The following is a 27500-nucleotide window of genomic DNA, read 5'->3' on the forward strand; positions in this document are numbered from 1 at the left end:
GTCATTTGCCTAAAAATCATCCATGAACCCTAACTATGTTTGATACTGCATTCAAAAATTCATCTTGTTCTAAACGCAAGAAGGTCTCTCCAAAAATAATGATGGTGACTCCATTTTAGTACAGGCAACAGTGTGAGATAAGTTTACCCCTATCAATGACAAAGATAAATGACTCATTTTAAAACACAACCTTGCCATTCTATCATAACATAAAAAACAAATCATCGATATATATGCATATCTCTTATAAAAAATAACCTTTGCCATAAAATAGGCACCGCTTCATATCACTTCTGCAAGTTTACCCATAAATGGGTTAATATAGATTGAGGTAAATATATCTCCCATTGCTGTACCACATATTTTCTGAAAAATTCCCCATAAAAATTTAAAAAAATTGCAATTGACCATAAAGTGTTTCTTTTCATAGGGACAGCAGCAAAAAATGTTCAATGGCTTCTAGCCTAAATCATGCTGAATCAAACAGCATAAACTACATACATCAACCATTATAAAAACATAGCTCTTTTGCCATTTCACATTTCTCAACATTTTATTTTACCTAGAAAGTCTGACTGGGATAAGACCCATTTTCATCGGAATCCCAGGGAGAACAGCTCCACATATGGAGATTACAGAAAACTTATACAAGAAATTATACAAAAATATACAAATCAGGCAGTACACCAGAAATCATATTCTATGCTATTATAATTCCTTATTGTAGTGTAGACATTGTAGTTTCTCAGGTAAGCTGAGGAAGGGTTAGTAGGGGAGACTTGGGTAGAAAACAATGAGGCCAGAGATTATCTAAACTTGAGAGAGAGAGCAAAGGTTATGAATTGGTCAGGGAAGAAGAAAAAGTATGACCAAAAATTATTAAAACTAGTTAGCCTGTAGTAGTACAGGAGCAAGGCTAGCTATCATTAAATGATTTTTAGAATCTTTTTGAATTGATTGGCATTTGTGTTGGTTCTGATACTTTGAGGTAGTGAATTCCACCTTGTTGCTACATGATGAGAAAATAGGGAGTCCCCTGCCATATTAGTGGATTTGGACACTTACAGTAGAGATTTATTTGTTGACCGAAGACTTCAATTTGTGGTATGGGGCTGGAAAATATTTAGAAGGGCAGGGTTTTTTCAGGTTATTATACTAGTTTGTGTGCTAAGGTTAATTGGTTATAGAATAGAAATTGTTGGAGTTCTAACCAGGAGAGTTTTTTTTAAGGAGTAACAGTGGTGGGTATGATGCGGGCAGTCAGTTGCAAATTTAGCTATTTTATTGTAGTATATTTCAAGTTTAATTATATCTGTCTTTTTAAGGTTGGTGAGAATTGGCAAAGCATACAGACATGCTGGTAGAAGATTTCAACTGTAGAGGTGCTAGTTAAGATACTTTTTATTTCTGTAAAGGGTGCCCATTTTTTGTGAACTTTGTTAATTGTTTGTGCTATATGTAGGTCAAATCTTAGGTTATCTATTATTACTCCTAGTACTTTTTTTGTGAAACAGCATTAATTATAGTATTATTCCTAGCTGTGATGTAGAAGGTGCTTGGGGGAGAGCATCTTGTGAGTTGGAAGATCATGAGTTTTGTTTTATTGGGGTTGAATATGAGCTGATGGTTAGAGAGCTATAGCTCGGTATCTGAGAATGATATTTGGGTTATATCATGGAGGCATTGCAGGTTATTAATGGTGTATATAAGTGTTGTGTCATCTGCATTTTGGATAGTTGAAGCCAGTGAGGTAGCACTATGGAGGTTGTTTGTAAAAATAGTGAAGAATAGCAGCCAAGAATTGAGCCTTGAGGTGCTCCAAGTGTGATGGGAGGAGGGGGGATAGGTCATTAAGCCATTTTACAGATTGTTGGTGGTCCTATAGATAGCTTCAGAACCACTGACGTAGAGAGGGGCTGAGGTTCAGTTTGGAGAGTGTATTTAATAGTTTGGGGTGGGAGACTGTATAAAAGGCCTTGGACATGTCTAGAAAGACTATTTTACCATTGTTTCTGAGTTGGTTGATGGTATTGCTGAAACTGAGGAGTGCAGTTGTGGTACTATGATGGGAGCTAAAACCATGTTGACATGTTGCTAACATGTTGTTGAAGATAAGGTACTGAATCATTTGGGAGTGGATACATCTTTCAAGGAGTTTAGATAGTGGAGAGAGAATGGCGATTGGTCTGTAGTTGGTCATCTCTGTGGCATTTCCTCCTTTGTGTAAGCAGATAATGTGTGTGATTTTCCATAACATAACATTACATAACATAACATAACATAACTTAACATAACATAACATAAGATCTTAACTTCTTAACACATGGTTGGAGAACCAAATACAAAATTATACCTACCCTTTCTGCAGGTCCCCCCTATTTGGTAGACTATCAGTCTTCCCAGGGGAGAAAACAAATTCTTGTGGGCATAAAATAATGAATGCCTGGGTCTAACCTTTAGTACATGTTGTCCTATCTTATCGGTAATAACTTGACTGTGCCATCCTATTCATTAATGTCTGTAAACCACTTTGTATTGTACTTAATGGAGTGCCTGGTGGTCTTTTATACATAACACATCTCTAAATAATTTTTTTAGATAAATATAACATTGCCCCCCCCCCCATCTACTGGTTTAACAACTACATTCTCATTATTTTGTGTTTCAGAATTAGTCAATCATCTTTGTTTAAATTATATTTGACATCAATTTTGAATATGTAGATTCATACTAAGCAATTTCCTTTTTTACTATATTATAATAAACTAATACAAATTTATGTTTAAAAGTGGGAATTAAGCTTTTTACATTTATAGTAATTATTATACTGCCCCATGAAAGTTCATTAGCACCATTAGTTTTTTTACCTGCAAAAAAACATTTTGCAATTTTAACTTTTGAAAAAATAACTTTAACTCCATCTTCACTTCTGCTAATGATGGCTTAAACATTTTTAAATAAACTTTTAGTCTCCTCTGGTTGTGATATTTTCCCAAAACTTATAAGCAGCAATGTGGATTTTAGATCTATGTTTAAATTCACTGAAATAGCATCCCTCTCAGAAGATTTTAAAATGGAACTTTTGATTTCTCTTATATTTGTTCTTATTCTTATATTTACTCACTTTATAATTTTTCTGTCCAGTCTCTAACGGTTTAGTAATGTCAGACTTCATATATTGATTTCCATTTCTCTTCTCTTCCTCCAGTTGTTTAACACAAAATGGGGTAGAAGACGAAACATCCATCTCCTGCCATTATTCACCACTCTGTATGAAGGGCATCCCATAATCTTCTGCGTAATATAACCTATGTCAAGATCTTAGCCATGGAAACTAGGATCCATCCTCACATTTTCTGATATCCCTTGGCAACTTATTTTGTTACTCGGTAGTTAATTTCTCCACAAACATCCAAGAACAATTTGTTTATTTCCTCTCCACAATTTTGAGTGTGATTCAAAACAATAGTGGTTTTCTTGATAGCTTCCATGAGACTGTTAACTTTAGTTGCAGACAGCTTAATCCACCTTTTATCACACTCTTCAATAATTTTTATAAACTCAGGAGAGCAATTTATAGAAACAGTCTTCCACTGTTATTTTAAATCCTTCTAGTCTGGACCAAAGAGGAAAGAAGGCTTTAAAGTATACCTGTAAACCCTCAAGGAATATCACAATGTAACAAATTCTTTTGAAGCAAAGCTACGTTTGTTAAGTGACTTATTTCCTTTTTTCATAAAAACTTTGAATAAGTATTTTCAAGTCCTCTTATTTGTCTTGTGTTATGTAATCTAATAGCTTGCAAGTTACTTCATCTCCACTTCCAAAAGTTGCTGACATATTCACGCCAATTTCAAAAGGAGTATGCAAACACCATTCTCATTTGTCTGTTTACAAATTCTATATTTTCTCAAAGTATTTAAATACTGAAGACAGGTAAAAATTCCTTCAACTGCAGTTTTTATACACAAGAAGCTTTTCAATGAAAATGACCAAATTATTTGACTATTTTAAATAATTTTAATCATTTAATGTGAAACAATCTTTGTGTATAAACATTTCTAGATGGTTCGCTTATATGATTTCTTTTTGCTATTTTCACCATAACAATCTACATCCAGGTAGGATTAGCACAAGCTCTATCAAAGCTTTGGCTTCTTCTGTGGCTTTTGGAAAGCGGCAGACTCTAAATGTATTTTAGGAACATCAACTTGATCCTCTGTACATACTTTCACAAAGCATCACAAAACCGGACTCCTTTTCCCGGTATAGAATAAGCTTTGCTAGGACCATTCTCCAGGAACTCCTGGATTCTTGAGTTCTTTCTTTCTCCCTGTATGTTCCAAAGCTATTAACAATCTACCCAAATAGCTTAGGCTACTGCAACAATTCTCTAATGTTAAACATAATACAGTTGTGTAAGCAAATGCACTGTAAGAGTAGATGATCTAATAGATCACTGTTGCTGTAGTCACCCTTCCTTCTTCCTTTTCCCTTGTTTTATATTAATATATTGTCAGGATATGCATATAGTTACACTTTTTCCCTTGCTTTTTCCTTTACTAGCATGTTTCCTTTCAAGGCTATAGCCTCTCTTCTTAAAACAAGAAGTGTCTGTAGATTTTCATGTCCAAAACTGCCTTTTTATGTAGCTAGGCTCAAGTCCTTGACAGGGCAAGTGGAAGGTGTACTGAAGCTTTGAAAGCTGGCTGATATCATATTTCAGGCAAGATATATCCCAAAAAGCTTAGTCTTCTGAAACATTGATTTATTCAAACATCTACTTTTATGATAAATTTACTTACATAACTGTACTTTGCACTGTCACCACTTTTTCAAAAAACTCATGGCAAAAGTAAGACTGCAGTATAAACAATCATCTTCAAAACTGTTTTGACCCAAATATGTGTTCTTAAGCAAAGGAGTAATGAAATTATCTGTCAGAATAGTCCATTCTTAATAATGACTGAACAATTGTAATGATAGCTAGGCCAAGTATGCCTGGGCATGTTATGGCCAGTCTAATTTGATAAGTTGAATGGAGCATAGCTGAATTTTACCTCATAATCTCAAACTTGTCAACACATTTACACTTACAGCACTCAAATCAAAGAACAGTCTTAACTGGGCAACACTTTGTTCAATTGAAGTGCTAAGGAGGGTTTCACTCCTGAAAGTTTCAGGATTAAGTACAAAGATCAGCCAGTGCCATGGCACAGTGGGTAAAGCCTAACTATGGTCCAGATAACCTGCATCCAAATAATGATTCAGGTGTCTGAGGTACTGCCAAGGAAAGGTTGTATACTTATCTCAGGGGAGGGGGTGTTCATTTATGAACCAAATGGCTTATTTTTTATTAGCCTGAATGTATCAGTAAACATTAAAAATTAAATAAATAAATAAAATAGTCATGGGAATTCAGAAGCCACATTGCTGAAGCACTGGTATGTCCTTAAAGGGTCATTTGCATATATCATATGGGCCTCTACTGCGAGAAGATTAAGGTATTATACAATCAAGCCCCTATCATGGCTGGGTCTTTCTTGTAGTTTTTATTAAACTGTACAACACAGTAGATGTACTTGCTAAAAAAATCTTCTAACTTAACATTAAGCAAAGAAGCTTGTTAGAGTGCTTCAGAGACAATGGGAGGCATCCTATATGTCATGATAACTGCTGCATAAATAAAGTGAAAAACTAAGTCTCTAAGGGACCATATAACATGCTTGACTCACTACCTGTCAATCATGTTAAATAAAATGTTACCATGTGATTATCTCCTTCACCTATGTCAATAGGCTGTACACATACCAGTTCTCAAAGTGGGGATTACATCAGACCCAAACTATGTTATACCTCTTAGCTTTACCACCATTCTACGTAAAATTGTGGAGTCATAATGGAGATTATCCAGTCGACTTCTATTAAAAATGGAACAATATACCTTCACTAATGGAAGATCATGCCTTTTAAATCATGTGGCATTCTTTGAAGAGATAAAAGCAGCATTGATGAAAGGGTGACACTGCATACTGCTTAGCATGACCTTGCTAATGCATGTGATACTATTACACATAAGGGAACAACTGACAAATTAATAACATTTAATGTGAATTCACATATAATTCAGTGGGTAAGACACTGGCTGAACAATGGGATACAACAAGGGAAGGTATGGGGTCAGCTGTCTATTCTAACAGAAGTTACTAGTAGTGTCTCACAGAGTAATGGGTCAATGACTTTTTGGATTATTCCTTTTACATGTAAAAGTTTGAAATTGATTATGATTACCAGATACACTGATGACTACAAACTGGGTAACATAATTACTTTGTTAAAAGATAGTGATATCCTCTGAGATGATCTATTGTTGCTGTAATAATGATCTCGCATTTAATGTCAATAAATGCAGCATCAGTAGACATGACAAAAAATGTAGGTTATGATTGCAAAATAAAATGTCTAGGGATAATTGTCAAAACAATTAAAATTTTTTGCAATGTGTGCCTATGAATGTTAGGAAAGCATATGTTGTAACCCATCTTATTCTAAAGAGCGTGCCTAGTAATTCCAGGGGAAATGATTATCCCACTTAATACCAAAGTGATCTGATCCATTATTGAAAGTTGTACTGCATTTTACAGGCTTCAAGCAAAACACCTAAAGGAACTCGAGAGGAAAATATCAACGTGTGGGTCTAACAATCTAGTTTCTTAAACACTAGTGTGTTGTAAGCATGACAACTGAGCCTATGAACCTATGACTCCTCTGCACAGAAGTGAATCAAATATGGTCAAGCCAGGAGACTGTGTCTGCTGCCAAGTCAGTGGTCACTACAGATGAAATTATCAAGTCAATACAATGACCTTTTTTGTGCACAGGTGTAACCCTCTGAAGAAATCCTTCATAAGTGAAATAAAGTCCTTTGTAACAGCCAGTGAATTATTGTCACCCCACATAATGAAGCCACCCAGAAATAGCCATTTTATGTGCTCTAGCCCACTGTCAATAAGGAAATCAATGCAGACTCACACAAATTTCGCACACCACCTGGTGGGTTGTATATGAGGAGAAATGTGCAGTTTATTTCTTCTCCCATGATGCATTCAGTTGAGATAGAAGAAACACCATAAACTGAGTAACTAATAGGCTTAGTCAAGTCTGACAACAAATCCAATACAACAAGTTACTCCTGCAATGATCTGCTGCATATAAGCCACTATGTAATAAAGAAATCTGGTGGCATGGCAACAGTGAAATGTGGACTAAAGCTGGAATCTGTATCTATTTATGAATGTTAGAACAGTATCAATCAAATACTCAGGAGTAATAGCTGCAATATTACAGACAGATCTCAAATTCATAAAAAAGTCCCTTTTAGGGGCCATAAGATGCCAAGTCCATCTAAGATGTATGTGATCAAAGATGATCTTCTTGGGTACATCAAGAGAGTTACAAACTCCAAAACTGTGAGAGTTAATCTCTCTGAAAGGGGCCCCATCAGAATTGCTACTATGGTTCTTATTCAATACCTAAACAGTATTTCCAGGCTCGGACTCTTATGAGAGGTCATGTCTGGGAGCATGTAAGATACTTAAGTGCAAATGACCAGTAGAAGGTCCCTATAATAAAAAAATATTGTTCACGTTATTTCAGTCCATGCTCTTCATAAAGAAGTATATATTAGAAAAGTTTAAATTACTAACAAACAGTTAGAAATATCTTACACCACTGGAAAGGCTCTTCTTCTAAACAGATCTAACTATGCAATAAATTACATATATAAACTATAAATAGGCAGATAATTAAGTATCTCAGACCCTACTATAACTTCAAATCTTAAGTTAAAATATTAACCTAAGCTAGGAAGAACAGAAAAAAAAGCATAATATTTAATCAATAACTTTTCCTGCTTAGCTTCAGGCATAAAAGATGTAGGACCGGATTCATGAATGGCTACTTTCTGAACTGCTATCATGTAAATGTACATGTCATGCCACAACACGCACATGATAACGTGCTATTTTGAATTCATTAAACATCTCTACATGTTGTGTAGCACCACTAAACAAAGGTAAAAAAGACAAATAGCACAGAATGCTAATGAAAGCATAAGCAGCTAAATTACATGCTAATTAACCAATCCAAGCTGCAAAAGCTTTCAGGAAGCTACAAAGTAACTGTATATAGAGATGGTGATGCCCTTTGCCATGAACACCAAAACCTACTGGATACAGCCACCATTACACTCAGGAAAAAACAAGCAATGCTAGGGACTGCTGTTGCTCTGTTGTGTGTATATGTCCAAACAGGTTCAAAACTATGTTGCTGATGCTGTTAATAGACCTTGTCCAAGGAGAAGAAGGGTGTTCAGACCCCATTTTACATATCATAGACTGCATGATATTGAAATAGTAGAGCAATACATGGCTGATAGGGAAATACTACAGAAACTCTGCAACCTTTGTTGTTCCCATATAAGCCCCAGGAGAAATTGAGGAGAATAAGCTATGTGTAGCATTAAAGGTATTAGCTACTGGTACATTCCAGAGACCACCGTGGGATATACTAGGGGTGTCACAGACCTCGACCTCCAGAATATTGTACCAATTTCTTAAAGTTATGCTAGAACATGTAAGGGAGTATATCTATTTTCCACCAACAGTGGAGGAAAGAACAAGAACAATTCAGATGCTGTAGAGGACTTCCCTGATGTTTTGGGGGCTGTAGACTGGATTCACATAGAAATAAAAGCCCCACCTGGTAGTCAGGGAGACCCATGCATCAGCAGGAACAGGTTCCATTCAATCAACTTCCAGGTTGTCTGTAATTCAAGAGGGATCATCCTCAATGTGTGTGCAGTCAACCAATGTAGTTACCATGACAACCCATGCAGTTACCATGATTCACACGTAAGTCACACCTCTCAGCTTTACACAAGGACATCTACAGGGTGATGCAGGTTATGAACTGGAACCATGGTGCAAGCCACCCATCAGAAATGTACACACTCCCACAGAAGAAGGATACAAGGATGCCCGCACTCAAATTAGAAACATAACTGAGCATGTGTTTGGCATGCTGAAGTCATGGTTCCAATGTCTAGACACATCAGGGGGTACCCTGCAGTATGACCCAGGTACTTGCACAGAAATTCTCACAATCTGTGCCATGTTGCACAATATCATCTTGAGGAAACAACTGCAACAGGGACAGAAAGGTCCAGGACCACACAGTCTTAGACCACAAGCAGGGGCTAGCACCTGCAGCACATAGAGATGAGGATTCTGAGGGAGAACCTCCAGCTACAGAAGTAGTCGGCAGATGTAGGTGTGCACAATATGCCTTTGCCCTGGCTAAAAGGCAAATGATAGCATACAAACTCATCACCTAAGACTCAAAGGTTAGTCCAAACACTCAGAAAATAAGAGGCAAAAGATAGCATGCACACACCAGCAACCTAAGCACATACAAATATTAAAAGTGATGCCACCAGATATCCACAAACTTTACTTACCCAAGTAATGTCTGTGTACAGATAGCATCAGACAGAGACAGTCACAAAGCACACAACCTATAACTGCAGTAATGTCAAGGTAAGTGTAGAACCTGTATTATACAAACAAATGTGTAGGAAGATAACCTACCTACATACTATCAGTCATAAATATACTCAATCAGAACCTGTCTGAGGTGCACACCAATGGCATTCTTGGCATATAGGACTGATATCTGCAATATACAGGTATGCATTGTGCACAATAACCAGCACCAAGCAGGTTTCTTACCCAGTGTACACAAAACAGTTAACAGGACAATTATATCAACAGATTCACAAGTAGAGCAATAAACAGGAATGAGATATCAGTGATCTGAATGCATAACTATTAGAGAAAAAAGCCTTCTGAAATGAGTATTTACAGAAACATCAACAATCCTGCCCTGTGCTAAGTATGCATATGATCAGCATTCTGAGAAAATCTCTCTTAGCTATCCAGTCTATGCATCAGACATATTAGCAACCATAGGTCAAACCCAAATGAACAAAGGGCATGGCACAGTCGTCATCATTTGTACAGGGGAGGATGAATTAGTGGTCCAAGGCTGACATCAAAGTAGTGTGTTTGTGTGAGTAAGAAACACAGAACATTCAATAAAGTAGGAAATATCTCGGGGCCACTAACAGAAATATATGCCAATCAACATTAATGCTTTCTTAGCTTGTACATGTGTGTGGGTCAGTATGGGCACCATTTTTTTAAATGTGTGCGTGTCTGCATGAGCACAATCAAGCTATGTGCTAGTGCTATGTCCTAGCATGTCTGACAGGTGTCAGCCATGTATGGTAGATTTGCCAGCTCAGTATCCATCACTTCTGACCACTCAAACTGCCTCTGCCAAGAGTTGCACTGTCACTTCCATGTCCCCAGTTTGAAGTCGGGCTGCTACCTGACTGTGAGTAATGTCTGCTGGATGAGCCCTCTATGACTACATCCAGGAGCACAACACTATGGTCTACCATGTCTGGATGTGGACACCTCAATCATTGAGTAGTGGAAGTAGTGTCACTACAGGAGCGGGATCAGGCAAGGCCACATCAGTTAACACTAAAGGATGTTGTGGTTTTGTGGACACATGGATGCCAACCCTTCCCCAGGAGACATTGCATCTCAGACACTGCCCAATTCCAGTGTGTCAGTTATCCTATCCATTGAGTCACCCACACAGCTGAGGTAGTCACACACATCAGAATGTGCCTTGTTTATGACTAGCACAATCTATTCTGAGGCCCTTGTGGAACATGTGCCTCCATACTAGCCCTATACATATGTCTGGTGGCACATAAAGACACAAGAACATCAGGAAAGGGGTGGATAGTAGTGCAAATCAGGTGTGAAATCATTAGCATTCCTGAAGACCAAAAAAAAACAATGTGCAGGGGATATAAGCATTTTGTAAGTAGCGATATGATTGACTCACACACCTTAGGACTGCAGGGAGGAGCAATGACAATTGTTAGCTGCTAATGGCTTGCAAGTGTTACTGACTGCCCTGACTACAACAAGTACACTGAACAGACTATGCTCTCCGAAGTGTGTGTATCATGCAGAGCAGACTTAAAATAAGACGTGTGAGCACATTGAGAGCTATGAGAACAACCTTAACAACACTAATGTCCTTGTACCAAGATCACACTGTCCATTCTCTGCTTAAAATGTGTCTGAAATGTCAATCAGCTATATTACACACTGAAACAAAGATGCAAATAAATTCCCATGACATTGCATTTCTGTAGTTAAGCTGAGAAGATGCTCAGAAAATAAAGAGAAGAAATTGCTGAATGTTGGCAAGCTGACATTAATATGTTGTGGGCTATTGCAAGGATAATGTATTTCTCAATATCACATTGATCCAGACATGTTCAAACAAATGGAAAAGGAACAGTTTCTGGTCCTGTGTTGGTGGCAAAGAGGGATAGGAAACACAACAGTGTGTGTATTATTTCACTGACTTGAGTGTTCAGTTCCAGCTAGGGTGCTCTCTGACAGACTTATTACATATTTTCTGAGCATGTGATTAAGTTGTAAGGCACTCAGATCTAGGAAACCTCACAATCCTGACTTTTTATTATTATTTCCTGATATTTGTTGATACTGGCAATTTTTTTGTTGTGTTATTCATTTGCGTAGGTTTTGGAAAAGTGCACTGTTGATTGGCAACAGTTTGAAGCAGTGAATGAGAGTCCAATGTCCAAGTTACAAACGGAGATATTTAATTTGTCATGTCACCATCAGCAGCACATTTTAGAGTGGCACAGGTGCACTTTGCTACAGCACTCTGAACAGCAGTAAGAAAAGAAATTCTCATCACATCTAAGTATCACTGTGGCAAGTGGGTTAAATGAAGTGATTTTAGAGAAATAGGACAAAGAATGTAGTGCTTGAAGCATACCTCTCAACTGTACAGTTTTTCATAGAATGTCTAGATTTGTGCCTCATATTTTTGGTCCATTTAAGATTGAAGTCAGAAAATAAAGACAGACATTTGAGTTTCAGATTTCATGCCCTTCAAAAATTCATGCTAATGTAAAACCTGTCATTCTATCAACTTTCTAAGTTTGTAAGAGCAATATTTAAAATTTGTTTTGGGCCTTTGTCCCACTTTTACTTATGGCTTTGTCTAGATTTCTTGCTCTAAGAGGTTGAGAGGTATGGCTTGAAGCCCCATGCTTCCTGGAATATTGCAGCAAATGTGAAGATGCAGCTTGTGTTTTGTTGTGTGGAATATAAATTGTTATATATGTTCTTTGCCTATATAATTTCCACAGTGCTTAGCAGAGTGCATACAGGGGTCACAGATGAAAGAAAGAGTGAACCATTTCACATCTGTAATCTCCACGAGTGCAGTTATTTCACCACTCATGATATTACTAATGAATGAGTGATGTACACATGTTGTAAAGCTATGTCTGTAGCAGAAGTTATAAATACAGTGACTTTGGCTCCATAACAGAGTTGCTCTGGGGTTCAAATTCATACAGGGTGAAGGGAATGCAGAATTTATTACATCTGATGTATCACTTACTTTCATCAGAACATCATATACATTTTTTTGTTGTTTCTATCTGCTGAGCAATGTGCATTCAAGCTTACCTGTAAAGGAAAAAAGTGAACATTTTATTTGGGAAGCTTTGTGTGTCACAAATAGGCTTAGTGGCAATACACAGATGTCGGCAGTCTGGACAGAAAAGAGTGGAGAATATCCTTATCCTATGTAATTATCTCTGTGGCATAAACATACAATACCTCTCAACTGTTCAGAATTTTGCAGAATGTCAAGATTTTTGCGTCATATTTTTGGTCTGTTCCTCATAAAATTTGTGGTTTTCTGGCAAATTACTGAGGAATGAAGTTAATAAATAATGATATGCATTTGAGTTTTAGATTTCATATCCTTCAGAAAATGCATGCTAACACAAATCCTGTTATTATAGCAACTTTTTGAGTGTATACGAGCAGTATATCCCTACATCTGGGCCTTTGTCCCCCATTATTTTAGACATTGTCCAGATTTCTTGCACTAAGTGGTTGAGAGCTATGGCACAAGGTGTAAGTGCACTGCCTTTTGAGATAAAACACAGCTGATCCAGGGTTCAGATTCAGATAACACTTATCTTTATAAAGGGTGTCAGAATGCAATTTCTAACAACACATTGATTAGGAGGTAGCACTACATAGAAATGGCTATTATAATTATGTTTACTGCAATACGTCTGATTAATGCTTTGATTAACTTTTTTAAGTAGCATATATCATTACTGATTTAGTTATGAAACACTGTTGAATGTGTGTGTAACTGTTTAAGCAGGATATTTTTGATAATGAAATAAAAATGCAATTGCATATCTATGATGGGCAGAATATTTAAGTTAAAACCATCTTCTCTGTTCACACAGCCCAACTCTGTGTTTAGGACAGTTTGTGTGGCGAAGTATGTATGTATTATACTCCAAGCTGTATTAATCAGCTCATGAAAGGCTATCCATCTGAAATACATTCAAGAACAGTAATAATGACTCTCATGGGAATGCATTCCACAAGACTTCCTAAAGAGATGCACATGCGGGCCTGTTTGATGTATATCTCCCTTCATACTGAATGCAATTTTATCTGTAATGAACATGGCTGAAAGAGAGTTCCCCTGTAGCAATGACAATCACACCTTGCATGAAATTTATGCATTATTACTCCTGTAGGTTTGACTTCCACATTGGTCAACTAACTTTTTGTAGTGTGCAATTTCAGAAAGTTATGTGCCAAGTCATCCTATTTAATCTCTAAAACACCAAGGATAACAAGCCAAGCCAGTGAAGCTGTCAGTGTTCACCATCTGAAAAAGTATGAAGAAGTTGAGCATCATGCATGGCAAATCTCACTGCCATGATTCACACCTTCATTGCTGTTTGATAAAATACATTCCTCTTTGTTTGCAAATGCCTCTCTGTTCTTACCATTGTGCAAATGCACTTAGTATTGTTGTGCATGTTTGAGTAGTACCAGCAAAAAAAAGAGAACCAAGGAGAGAAAGTACTGTCACTTCTTTATTACAATTCCTCACACCAAATAAAACGTTATGAACGCCTTCAGTACAATTGTGTTTTCGTCCCAACAAGCATGGACTTCATCATGTTTGAGTAGTAGCTTTTAAACGTGGGACTGAAATGCAGTGGCAGTTCAGAATTAGATTTGCTGCCTGACTTCTGCAGGCATGGCTTGTGTGGGAGTTATGATGCTAAATTTAGAGCAAGGTGGAGTGTTGAGGAGTCCAGGATTTTCGTGGCACTCCTCATGAAGTGTTACAAACATAGGCTGCTTCAGAGGGACTATACTGGGTCTCAGTGTAAGACTGAGGCTTGGAACAGATTAGCCAAGGCTGTCATCAGTGCAACTAGCAACCCATGCACCAGACAGAATTGTCGTCACTACTATAGTGACCTAAAATGATACATGAAGGACCTCTTTAGCCAATGGGAAGATGAGTTTAGAACTGTTGACATTCCTCAGCTGTGTAAGTATTATGACCCATCTGTATTACATGATATTGAATACAGTACCGATCCTAGACTGTTATTCAGTATACTTTCATGTGTCTTCTTCTTTACTTCTGTTTTGAACAGCTGCTGAAGACATTGCAGCAAGCTGTGATGTACACCAAGAGAGGTTAACTTGCCTTAGAGATGCACAGGTTACGTATGCATCAGGTCTTACTGTAAGCCTAATATCTATTATAATTGTATGCAATATGGCAGTACTGAAATAAGTAGTTGTATTTATGATGTCATAGCAGTGCAACTGATTAATGCTACAACAGAGTAATACCTTCCCATCATACCTGGATGTGGCAAAGGTGTACAGAATGGATAATCATAACTGTTGACTGTCTGAAATTTTATAGTCATGTATATGCAATGGAGCTAATTCTCTCTTTTTTGTCTCACCCCACCCCTTCTCTCTCATTTTTTTTCTTATTTCTTTTTTTGGGGGGGTATCTTATATTGTTTAATATGTTCTGTTGTCATACACATCTGGTTACAAAAGTTGATCTGCAGCACAGAGAGGTACACTGACCTCTGCAAGTTGGTCCAGCATCCCTCCACAAGTTGCAGCACCAATAACCAGCACTTTAGGGTCACTGGCTGTCAGCGCTGCTTCAACAACCCTTGCCCTGCATACCGCATTCACATCAGGCAGCTCTGTCCCAGCAGCTGGTGCACTGGTACCCTGCAGCAGTAGCATTAGTGTATGTGGTGATTTTGTCACCCACAAAGAGCTGACAATGCTGGTGGAGGGTATAATGGAAAAGGGCCTTGGTGCCCAAATCAGCTGTCTAGCAAAGGTGCTTCATCACATTGCCAAGACAATGACATGTCGAGCAATGATACAGGAAACTGAGACAAGAGATGGTTATGACAATTTTGAGGGTGAGGACTAGATTCTCAATGTTCTCATGCTTGACATGGATGCACCTCTGATGTCCCCTATCTATCCCCAATCATGGTGTCTCCCAACCTTTTGTGTCCATCACCAGCCTTGTCTATCTTGTTTATACTGGATGTCTGCATCTGCTTCATCACCTAACTTTCCTTCCTGATTCTCAAATTCCTAAACACCTTCCCCAGCATTCCTCTGGCTTTGAAAGTAAAAAGTAAAAAATGGCCGTCTGTCCAACAAAACATTGTGACCTATACATAGCTCTCCACTTCACCTATCTGTCTTATTGACACACTTGATCTGGTACAATTGGCTGTACAACATTATTCTGTTGTTGACACCTACCCTTGGTGTGGTGACAGTCCAAAATCAGCAAATTCTGGCTACAGTTCTGCATTTATATTGTGAAGAAGTGAATACCTGTGGTTCTTTCCCACTACCTTCCTGCAAATTCTTCTATTTTTCCCCGTATCCTCCCCTCTGCTTGCCCCCCCCCAAATTCACTACTTTCCTGTCAACTCCATTTTTATATGTTTAATCTGGTCTAAAAATATAACCACGCACAGCACATATGGCCAGAAATGGCCTGTAAGAAAGCCTTCACTTTTCTCCCTCAGCATTTGCATGGACTTTGGCATCATGCACCAATGTGAAGTGACAGTGAATGGATGTTCATGTCCTATGGCAAAACCTGATCAGTTGTTGCTATCAGGCATAGAAGTCCAGCTATCCTTGTGTAGACATGCTTAAACAAGCTGCACTATCATAATACAAAGTAAAGGCAGATTTTAGGAAATGACTGGCAACAGTTACTGTCACAGTTATTTGTCTATTGGCTGTACCCAAGTGCAACATCCTCTGTGAGTGTTGATATAAATCAGTTGTCTGAATATTTATTTTTGACGATAGCATCAAGTGTTCAATTCCAAACAGATGTCACATTATGTTGTACTGTGATATTGTACTCCTATGACATATTTCATCACACATATCTTACTTTTTATCCAGATAAGCATTTGCCATCACATCCATGATCATAAGGAAGATTTAATAAACCACCCTCATTCTAGTCATGTTTTCATCAAGCTTTGCCTGTCCTACAGCTTCCTGATTCCTAGAGTGATGAGTTACTGATACAGAGCATGACAGATGAATACTGAGGATACATCATAAAGATGTGCATTAATGACCTACAACACCATACTTTGATATGTGTCTGTCCATCTGCCTCTGTCTTCCCCTTTCTCTCTCTCATCCCTTTGTACTGTTGACTATTCATTAGGCTGATGGATGTAAATATCATGTTATGGCATTGTCTGTTTGTCTTTCTGCCATTACATTATGAATAGGTTATCAATGTCCCTTCAAAGGTGTGATTTTTACATGTTTCATAGGTTCATAGGTAGGTACTAGGCTATTGGCCCTAGGACCTATATAAGCCTAGCCAAAAAGGTACCCTGGCTTTCGCCACCCAAGAAAATTATTTTCCTGTGCCACTGTCGAGCAGAGCCACAGAAGTGATCCCCGGGATGAATTTCCTATTTCCATCCAATCATCAAGATTTTTCTTAAGGAGTGCTACTGAGGAGCTTTGTTTGATATAGATAGGTAGTTTGTTCCAGAGTATGGGAAGTCTCTGGGACAGGAATCTATCCCTCCAGCATGTTCTGTTTATTGTGGTGACAAAGTTTAGGTCCCTAGAGCATGTAGCTCAGAGGGATTGGGGTTTCTTTAAGTGGAGCATGTCCAACAACTCTGGGTTTGACATAGTTTTATATGTTAGGCAGAGATCGCCTCTAAGTAGGTGATATGTGATGGAGTAAAGCTGGAGATTTTTGAGATGGCCTGCATAGGGCAACTGTTTGAGGCTGGTAATCCTCTTTGTGAGGTATTTCTGTGGTCCTTCCAGTTGTTGCAGATGTCTTGTCAGGTACATACCAAAAGGGGCATTGTACTGTATAATGGGTCTAATGAGTGATGAGTAGAGGGAAACAATGACCACTTTTTTCCTGGATGAGAAACCTTTTGTGATGAGGTGTGCTATGTAGAAGGATTTCCTGACTAATGTGGCAATGTGATTATCAAAGGAGAGACTACTGTCCACCTGTGTCCCAAGACCTCTTATCACACTTTTGGTGTTAAGTTTACTTCCGCCTATGTCGTAGTTCATGGGTACAGAGTTTTTACCAAAGGGGATGACAATGCACTTTTTGGCATTGAGCTTGAGGCCATGGCTTTGACACCAGGCATCTGTCTCAGTGAGGCCCTTTTGTAGGATGTCCACATTATTAGGAGTTTCGATTACGGCTCCTAGTTTGCAGTCATCTGTGAACTTTATTAGCCAAAGACCGTCTGTGTTAGCCTGCACTTCAGAGAAGTAGATACCAAACAGGAGAGGATCCAGGGCTGAACTGTGTGGTACTCCACTTGTCACTGGTCTGAAGTCGGATTTGCAGTCTGTTACTTTCACAGTGTGGATTCTGTCATTGAGCCAGTTGGTAACCCATCTTGTGACATAGGGATTTATACCTAGTTTAGTGAGTTTATCTATACTTCCAGAGTGCGGGATAGTGTCATAGCCTTGGCAAGATCTAGATAGGTTGTGTGAACCACATTACCATTGTCTACGGCTTTGGTGACTGCTTCAAAGAAGTCTGTCAGGTTTAGAAGACATGATCTGCCTTTTACAAACCCAAACTGGGCAGGGTCCAGAGTTTGGAGATTACCAATGTCCTTGTTTATAAGTTCCGTGATGATACATTCCATGGCCTTACAGACCAGGCTCGTCAGGTTAATGGGGCAGTAGTTCCTGGGGTCTGTGGTGGCTCCCCCTTTGTGGAGTGGGATAACCATTGCTGTGTGCCATTCAGTGGGCACAAAGCCTGAGGTAAGGCTATGATTAAACATGGTACTTAGGTGGGGTGCCAGTTTGCTCTGTAGTTCATGTAGAACGCAGCCTGGGATGTTGTCAGGTCCCATGGATGCTGTGTTCTTGGCTTTGGAGAGTGTGGTTTTTACCTGTGCAGCCATGATTACAGGAACTTTACATTCTTCCAGTATAGGGATGGGCCATTTAGGGGGCGAGAGGGAGGTAAATTTAGCATTATGATTTCCTTGTTAGATTGTAGAGATAATGACTGAGTCTGTAAGCTTAATTTTTTTAACTTGACAATAGTTCAAATCCAGTATTAAGTGAAACTCCTACTGCCTGTTTTTATAAGTGTCTTTCCTGTGAATGAGTTGCCTCATGAAATGCAGTAAACTGTGTGGTTAACTGACCACTTCATTCTGTAAAGTTGGGTCTGCACTGCAGCAATGATACAAATGGCATACAACCACATACAGCCTTAAAGCACATACATCATCTTTTTAATCTCACCTGCATTGGAACATTAAGTATTGCTTGGTATTGACAATGAGCATATACCATTGCTAATATCAATACCATTCATTAAGATTTAAACACCATCATCATAACCTGATGATCCATGAATGATTCATTTTCCATCCTGTGCTTCACAAGTGGATGCATCTCATGTACACAAGACAGCTATGTACAAGTCATTCGCAGTTCTGCAGTATATATTAATGATAGCATAGTTGATATATGTCTGCAGTACGTATGTAATGAGCATAACATTCCACTTAATCCATCATAGCAACAAATATGGATTTGTACAAACCATTCAACATCATATATTCTCTACACAGAATGAGAAGCTGATCCTCTGCACTGCATTGTCCAAGTGTAAAAGTCAGAGGTCTGTGGTGGCACTTATGTTAAGTGTTGTGCCCTCTAGACTGCATAGCTAGATAGGTAGGGAGTTTTAATCTCACAGCAGACAACGTGTGTGAGTTTGTGTGTGTGTGTGTGTGTGTGTGTGTGTGTGTGTGTGTGTGTGTGTGTGTGTGTGTGTATGTGTGCGTGTATGGAGTTGTGCAGATATAACCTTATGTATGAATGACCTCAATAAAGTAGTATCCTGGAATTAATTTCACACTGCAGAGTTCTTCCACATAAATGTCAGACCCTTCTCTCAACCTCATCTTTTCTGCAATACCACACTGTCTCACACTGTAAAAGTCATACTTCTGCAGTGGTGCTTGTGTTAAATGCTGTGTCCTCTAGATAGATAAGGGGTTCTAATCACACAGCAGTCAGTAACTACAGCTGGTATCAAAAAATCAAAACCTGAAGTAACTGTTACACAGCAGGGTGAGGACACATCAGTGCCAGACTCTTTTCCCAACATCATCTTCTCAGCAACACAATGCTGATGTCATCGTCTATAAAATACATTTTCACACTCTTGCATTTATACTTATGCAGTGGTGTTTGTGTCACTGTGTCTTCTAGGTGGTATAGCTTGATAAGTAGGGTTCCAATCTCACCACAGTCAATGTGTCTGTGTATTGAGTTGTATAATTATGACATTAACTACTACTGGCCTCGGTAAAGCATACACCTGAAACTAATTTTATACTGCATGGTATGTCCACATCAGTGCCAGACCCTTCTCCAAACATCATCTTCTCTTCAACAGCACACTGAAGTCATCTTCCATAAAGTATAGTCTCACATCATAAAAGTCAGACTTCTGCAGCTGTACTTGTATTAAGTACTGCATCCTCAAGATTGTGTAGCTAAATAATTTGGAGGTTCTAATCTCACAACAATTTGTGTGTGTGATAGTGGAACCACTGCATCACTGGAAGACTAATTCAACAGGTATGCTAATTTGACTCCCACTCGTGAGAAGCATTTACATGCTCAGATCAATCCCACAACCCCTTTTCTCTCTGTCCTCAAAAGTATGCTGTCTGCAACACACTATTGAGGTCATCATTTCAATAATGCACTCTCAAACCTGTAAAATCAGATCTATCTTGTGGCACATGCATATAATACAAGTCTGTAGATTGTTTCAGTTGATAGGTAGGGAGCTGAAATACAGCAATGAGACTCTCCTGATTGTGTTTTTATATGAATGTAAACTGACACAAAAATATGTTTCACCTCTTAATATTGACAACATTTGAAAGTCCACATAGCTGTAGGAGTCAATTTTGCACATGCATCTCCTTTGCATGACACAGCTGATATCATCCTTTCAAAGACACAGTGTGGTTCAAATGGTGTCAGACGTCCCCTGTAGTGTGTGTGTGTGTGTATAATACACTTACATGTAGATTGTGTCAGTAGATAGGAAGTTCAAATACAGCTGCAAGACTCACTTAGTTGTTTCTTTGAGAATGTAAATACTACATATTTTACTAATGATACTGTTTAGAATTCCACATAGCTGTAGAAGTCATTTTTGCGCACACATATCCTTTGCATGGCAGAGCTGATGTCATCCCTTCAAATATGCTTTGTGGCTCACATGCAATCAAATGTCTTTTGTGGTGCATACTTATGATACACTTCTGTGTAGATTCTGTTAGTTGATATGTAGGGAGTTCAAATTCAGAAATGACTGTCATCTATGATTCTGTGTTTCTTCTTACTGAGCAGAACATGCTGCACATACATATATGAGGTATATGTTTACAGTGTGCTTGTGCTGTGCAACCACATTTTAACAGAAACATGAAGGTAATACACAATGGTGATTTCATCCATTGAAATGTCCAGATTCACAGTCATCAAATAGATCTGTAGTTGTCTCAGTGTTTCAGCAAGCCTTCATAAGCCTGTGATATTAACCATGTAACTCAAATCCCAATGTCACTGTTTATGGTCATTGTACAAGTTGTTAACAGTGTTCTCACTCTCATGTGCTATGTTTGTGTGTAGATATTGTTTCCAGTTGAAAGGTGGTTATTCTACATTTCCTTTGGAAAGGCTGTATTGAAGACTAATGCTGTCATTTGAATAGACTGTCATTCCATCACAGTTGTAAGGAAGTACCTTCTCAGTACTGACCACATAAGAAGATGTAATGGATGTTGCTTCTTAAGTAAGGCATGTGTTTCAATGCTGGATTATATATATATATATAAATATATATATATATATATATATATATATATATATATATATATATATATATATATATATAAAATGTACATAATTTTTGTTCTGCAATCACAGTGACAACAACAGGGAACTACATATGTATTAGGGTATACCTAACATCAGGCAATGTTGTCTGACATACAGCAAGATTCTTTCTCAGTAATTACAGGGATACATATTCCTTGATTCATACACATGATGTAATGCTTTCACACATAACCACACATATGACAATTGACAATGCACTTATACCATGGCATATTTATTGATCCCACAGTAGTGTTGATTTTCTCAATGCTTATGCAAGTGTTCCAAAGTAGCATTGAGTGACTGTAAGCATCTGTGTCCTTTACTGTTCTGTATGCAAGGCATCCCCTCCAATTATTGTTTGTACGCATAGAGTGGTGAAGGCCTCATCCATCAATTTTAGATGATAAAACCTATGGGCAAATGCAGTACAATTGATTGAATGACTTCACATAGGTGGAGTTTAACAGCTGTGATAACAGTTCCACTGTAGCAAATGTGATTAATAGCAATATTGTTATTTGGAGGAGATGTACAGCAAGATGTTCAGTTCTAGCACAGGGTTTAATTTGTGTGAACATACTGACATTGCACAACTGCTACATTACATCAGTCTTATCCTTTGATATGTTGCACAAACATCACATCAGTCTTATCCTTTGATATGTTGCACAAACATCACATCAGTCTTATCCTTTGATATGTTGCACAAACATCACATCAGTCTTATCCTTTGATATGTTGCACAAACATATATGAATATAGCTTTGGATTTCATGGCAGGAAGCATTTGTTCTGCCAATATCAGGATAAAAGTGTTACTTTGGCACATGCATTGAGTCCTGTGTTGTACAACAGAGTGCACCAGTTCTTGGACTGTATGTGCACAGACATACAAACAAACCTTCCTTGACCACAGAACATTGATACAGGACTGATCACAATTGTGTGCACATGAACATACTCATTTAATTGCCATCAGTATGATATGCTGCTATGACATTCAATACCAGGTATCCTTTCTTAATTCACATATCAATTTAATTTGCATGTGACAATACCCATTGCTACCTCCTGTGGCAGATGCCAACAATACACAGCTCTGAGGAATACATTGCATCATAGAGGATATTTGCATCTGTTCTTATCTGTCTGCACAATAACTATGTCAGGCAGGGGTGTCTTACACAAGGCTATTACGTATGTCACACTCTGCTCCCACATTTGTAACACCACATGCATCTACATATGCGATGCATAACTATTATAATAATGAGGTGCATAATTCCCTTCAAGGATGAATCTCTTTGTACTTGTGTTAGGCCTACTGTGGCGTACACAGTTAATACACAGGTTAGTGTTAACAAGGATGTGATGGGTTCAATCCTTGTAAAACGAGATTGTGGCTTCTGAGCCATTACTATTTTCCAGCATTATATATTGACAGAATGCACACTGTGCAAATGTCCCATAATGGATATACTGTCCTTAAAAACTGCCATCTCTAGTAAGCATGTCAATGACATTCATGTCATTCCCTTCTCTTACAATATTAATTTGTGTAAATGTTACATCAAGTAATATCATACCTGTTTTTATTTGCCTTTATTTGGTCAGTAAGTGTGATGACCATTAAATAGTATGGCATATGTATTACAAAATTTTATTATTACAAAATAGTCTTTGTGACATGAGCACATTCACATCATCTTACTCGATTTTGAACATTTACCCTCCCCTCTTACACATTTTTGTATACAACTCTTCAATTTCTCTGCCAATTGTCCATTGTACACTTTCCTGTCTTGTAACCCATGCATTGTAGTTGGCTTTGCTGTTTTCCCTCCCCTCTTACTTATTTCTGTATTCCTATATTGATTTATGTGCCTGGTACACTCAGAGAACCTTCCCTACCAATGTACAACTTGCTGCATGCTTAACAGGTTTGCCCATAGTCAAGCTTTTACGCTTAACAGGTTCGCCCATAGTCAAGCTTGTTTGTTTACTGTGTGTGCTTATACTGCTAAACACATTTCCTGACCCCTAATACTGTTGCTGGCCATGAAATCTTTTTTATATTTGTGTACACGTGATGAGCAGCACATATATGTGATTAGTGCTGCTGCTCATCTCTCTAACGTGTAAACATTGTGTAGACTTTGCACAAAACCTGCATGATTGCTCATGAGTCCCTGTTGCAGTCTGCTTAAATTCCACTTGGAGATCAGATAAGCTAAAGTCTTCATTATAATGAGGTATATGTTTCAGTGAAAAATCACAAACAAGATTCTGGCCTCAATAACATTCTTCTTCTTCTGGTGAATATAGGGAAGTCCTCACAAGACAGCTGACATCCCAAAAAGTTTAAAATACGGGGAAAAAACAGCATTCTACCTCAGGTGGCCACTGCAGCTAACTGCATTTGCAAATGAAAGCTGTGGTGGCTATTTGACAACTGCTTCTTAAAAACTGGAAAGTCAGCTGTAATTGCAAAACTACTTTGTCCAAGTGGCAATTTCAGTTAACACATCTGCAGTCCTAAACTGACAAACAGAGGTACACCTACACATCAGTGAAAAGGATCAAAAGTCATCATGGTAAAGAAAACACCCGTGGTTCTTATGTTAAGTACTGAGAATCAAAGAACATGCAGAAACAATAAAGTAAAATAAACAGCACTGCCAGAAATCCCACTGCTAATGGTTCACAATATAACAACACCTGATAATTCTGTTATATTCAAGTTACTCAGTTGTCCACTGTGTTTATAGTCAAATAACTGGGTAAGTGAAGCTGCCAGAGCTTATCAGTGGCATTGCAGTCCATATGTGTGGCTTGGGGACTTTAAATAACAAAATTCCACTGGTGAAAGATTTTCTTTTTTATTCAAAATGTTTTACAGTACACTCTTGTCTAGATGTGCTACCACAAGTGTGCATTCAAGAAACAGTATGTAGAAATAAGTCATGCGTTATTCAGGGAGCTAAGCAGGAGCTACGTAAGTAATCCTGCTTGCTTTAATACCTAATGCACTTTCAAATGTCGTTTATGTTTAATGTGTTTGTGACCACAGATTTGCATACTATAGGGGAACACATCAACCAACAGTGAAAGGAATCTGTTCCAGAGCACCTAGCAACCTTGACTGACAGTCAAAGTGACAAATTAATGGCAGGCAAGTCTTTAGGAATTTAGAACTGCTTGAGATTTGAAGAAGCAGTTTAACTATTGTTTTTCAGTATTTACTTTTGAGATGGAATCCTCTGTAAGTTGTCAAGAGGAGAGTGCAGAGTGATATATAAGTTAAGACAGCCTTTCATGAAGAAGGACAGAAATAAATCTTTAACATAACTAATAAATGATCTATCATGGAGTCATATGTTGTACTGTACTTGGTAGGCTGGATGACATATACCACTGAATTTTCAGATCACTGTCCCAACTTCTGTTAGTTACATTTTGTCTTAATTGGCCAAGAGTATACATGTTTCCTAGACAACAGCAGTTAATAAAAATACAACTAAGTCAAATGATGGAAGCAATGACTTCATTTAAGAACAGTTAATAAAAAGAGAATACCTTTAAATGGATTAATTCAACATTTATTTCGCATAAAACAATGTTTGCTTCAAAGGAATCCGCTGGAATAACATGTCAATGTTTTATAGTAAGATAGTACGTCCTTTTAAAAATAATTAAGAAAGTATATATTCACTACAGTTTCCATGAAAATATAGTTTATTACAAAGAAAACCTACTTTATGTCCACATTGGGGATACTCCAAAGTCTCTAACTAGATTTTCTTTGGATCCTGTGTCTGTTTCTGCAACTGAAGCATATCTATATTAAAAAAGGTCGAAGCAATAATACTCAGTAGAAAAAGAAAATGCTAATGCACGTATACTAATCATGAAACACATACTTTGTTGTGCAAAAAACTAAGTAAAAAGATTAATGACTATGCCTTGACATTCAAGAACTCTGCGCAGGCGTTCAGTGTTAAAATCACTTTATAAATCATAGCAGTCCTCCGTGGTATAACATGAGGTCTGCTTAATTACATAAACAACCATGTAATCCTGACAATCTTTTTTTTATTTCTCTTAATAGCATTTTGCTCATCATGTACGCATCTATCATACACATAGGATATGGCCTTCTAATTTTTGTATTAAAAACCTTCTCCCTGCATTTTCCATTAAGTTCAGCAAATCATCCTCCCAAGAAAAACAGTAGTAGCTGAGCATTGTGGTGCATACCAATGTGAAGCACGTCGTGGTAAAAGCACACTCTTTCCACAGGTATGCAATAGTCACTCAAACTTGATGGAAAATAATGCGTTCCCTCAATTTTGCAATGTGCTTCCCTGCAATTATAAAATCACTCACAAATTAGGGCTCATGTTTCAATACAAACAATTCAATGAGCCAGTGTAAGTATGTTTTTCATTTGGGCTTTACACCACCATTTGGTGTAATATTTCCTAAAGGAAATATTAAAGAGACTGGTTGTGCAAATTCCCCAAAGAAAAATATTTCTATTGCAAAGTGTTCACACCAGACATTAAAGAAATCTTACTCTAAATATTGTCGAATTATTTTCTTATTTTCTCTTTCTCCCATATTGACTTATTCACACAGCAGAGTTTCTTGACTATATAAAGTAAATTTTTTACAGCAGCCAAACTGATTTCAAGCGCACAACAATAAATGTAATCTATCCCTTGACAAAATCACTTCATAAAATTTGTGCAAGTTATTTTACTGGGAACATGGCAACAATTATACACATTTGTTGGTGGAAAAAAGTGCCTCTCTTTCTAAAATAGTTCAACTGTTTTTGTATTTGGGTATTCTAATGATATCATAACCAGAAAATATTTCTGTTAACACATCACTGGTATCTGTGAAATATACATTAACAAAACAGTTTTAAATGACAATTTCTTTGTCTTACTGTTGTTCTTTAAAATGAGCTCTCACGGAAGATTACATTTTAATAACCATGTCAATGCTCACAATATGCATACACTTAGAATGCCATGAATGTCTGATAAATACTATTTACAATAATATAAATGTATTAGGTACTTTTGATTTTATATAGAATAAATACATTTCTGTCTTCATCAAATACTGTACTTGACATTTTATTGCTGATATTCCATCGTATACCACTTCCCATGCAAATATATTGCAAGTAATTAAGTGCACTTTTACTAAAGAGAGACTGTTTGAGCAATGCTAATTTTATGTTAATAACAACATAATGCTGCCTTTGCATTAGCAATCATCAGAGTAACATAAACTCAACTTATGGAGAACCTGGATGAACCCTTTGAATTGTTTCTGTCTCATGGTATTTCATGTAAAAAGTGAAGAAGCAAAGTAATTAGCCCATAGAAGCTGTTCAAAGACATTCACAGGCTTTAAAATTATTCACTGCAGGCTTTTGCAATAAAAATATACATAACAACAGTGCAGGTATTAAATAATTGCCTTGTTTCTTTATACATATTTATTTTTACTGACCACTTAAACAACACTGTGAAAAAAAAAAACAGTTACTATAGCAATGCAAACATCTAGATTGTTGTTGCAATTATTTTTCTTACAGCCTTTATTTGGTATAAAGATGGTCACTCCTTAAAAATCATAGTAATCTAGATATTTGCCATAATGTTGCTGAAGTATTAATAAAGGCTGGTGAAACATCTGGCCCTCTTATTTATTATTATTATTCTTCTTTGGTGCAGCATTTCTTTATACTGACAAGCAATTAATTTATGACCTAGAATATCACAGTCATAGTTAATTGTCCTGAAATCAGCATGTTAGCTTGGCATTTTTGTGTGCGTGTTTCTATGTGTGAGTATGTGGTATGTGAAAAATGAAATAAAGAAGAATAAAAAATATGCAACATAGTATAAGTATAAAGACAACAACATTAATTGCTTGTACTTT

Source organism: Protopterus annectens, chromosome 6.part0 (assembly GCF_019279795.1).
Source record: "Protopterus annectens isolate FY-2018-M chromosome 6.part0, PAN1.0, whole genome shotgun sequence".
Classification (NCBI taxonomy): domain Eukaryota; kingdom Metazoa; phylum Chordata; order Ceratodontiformes; family Protopteridae; genus Protopterus; species Protopterus annectens.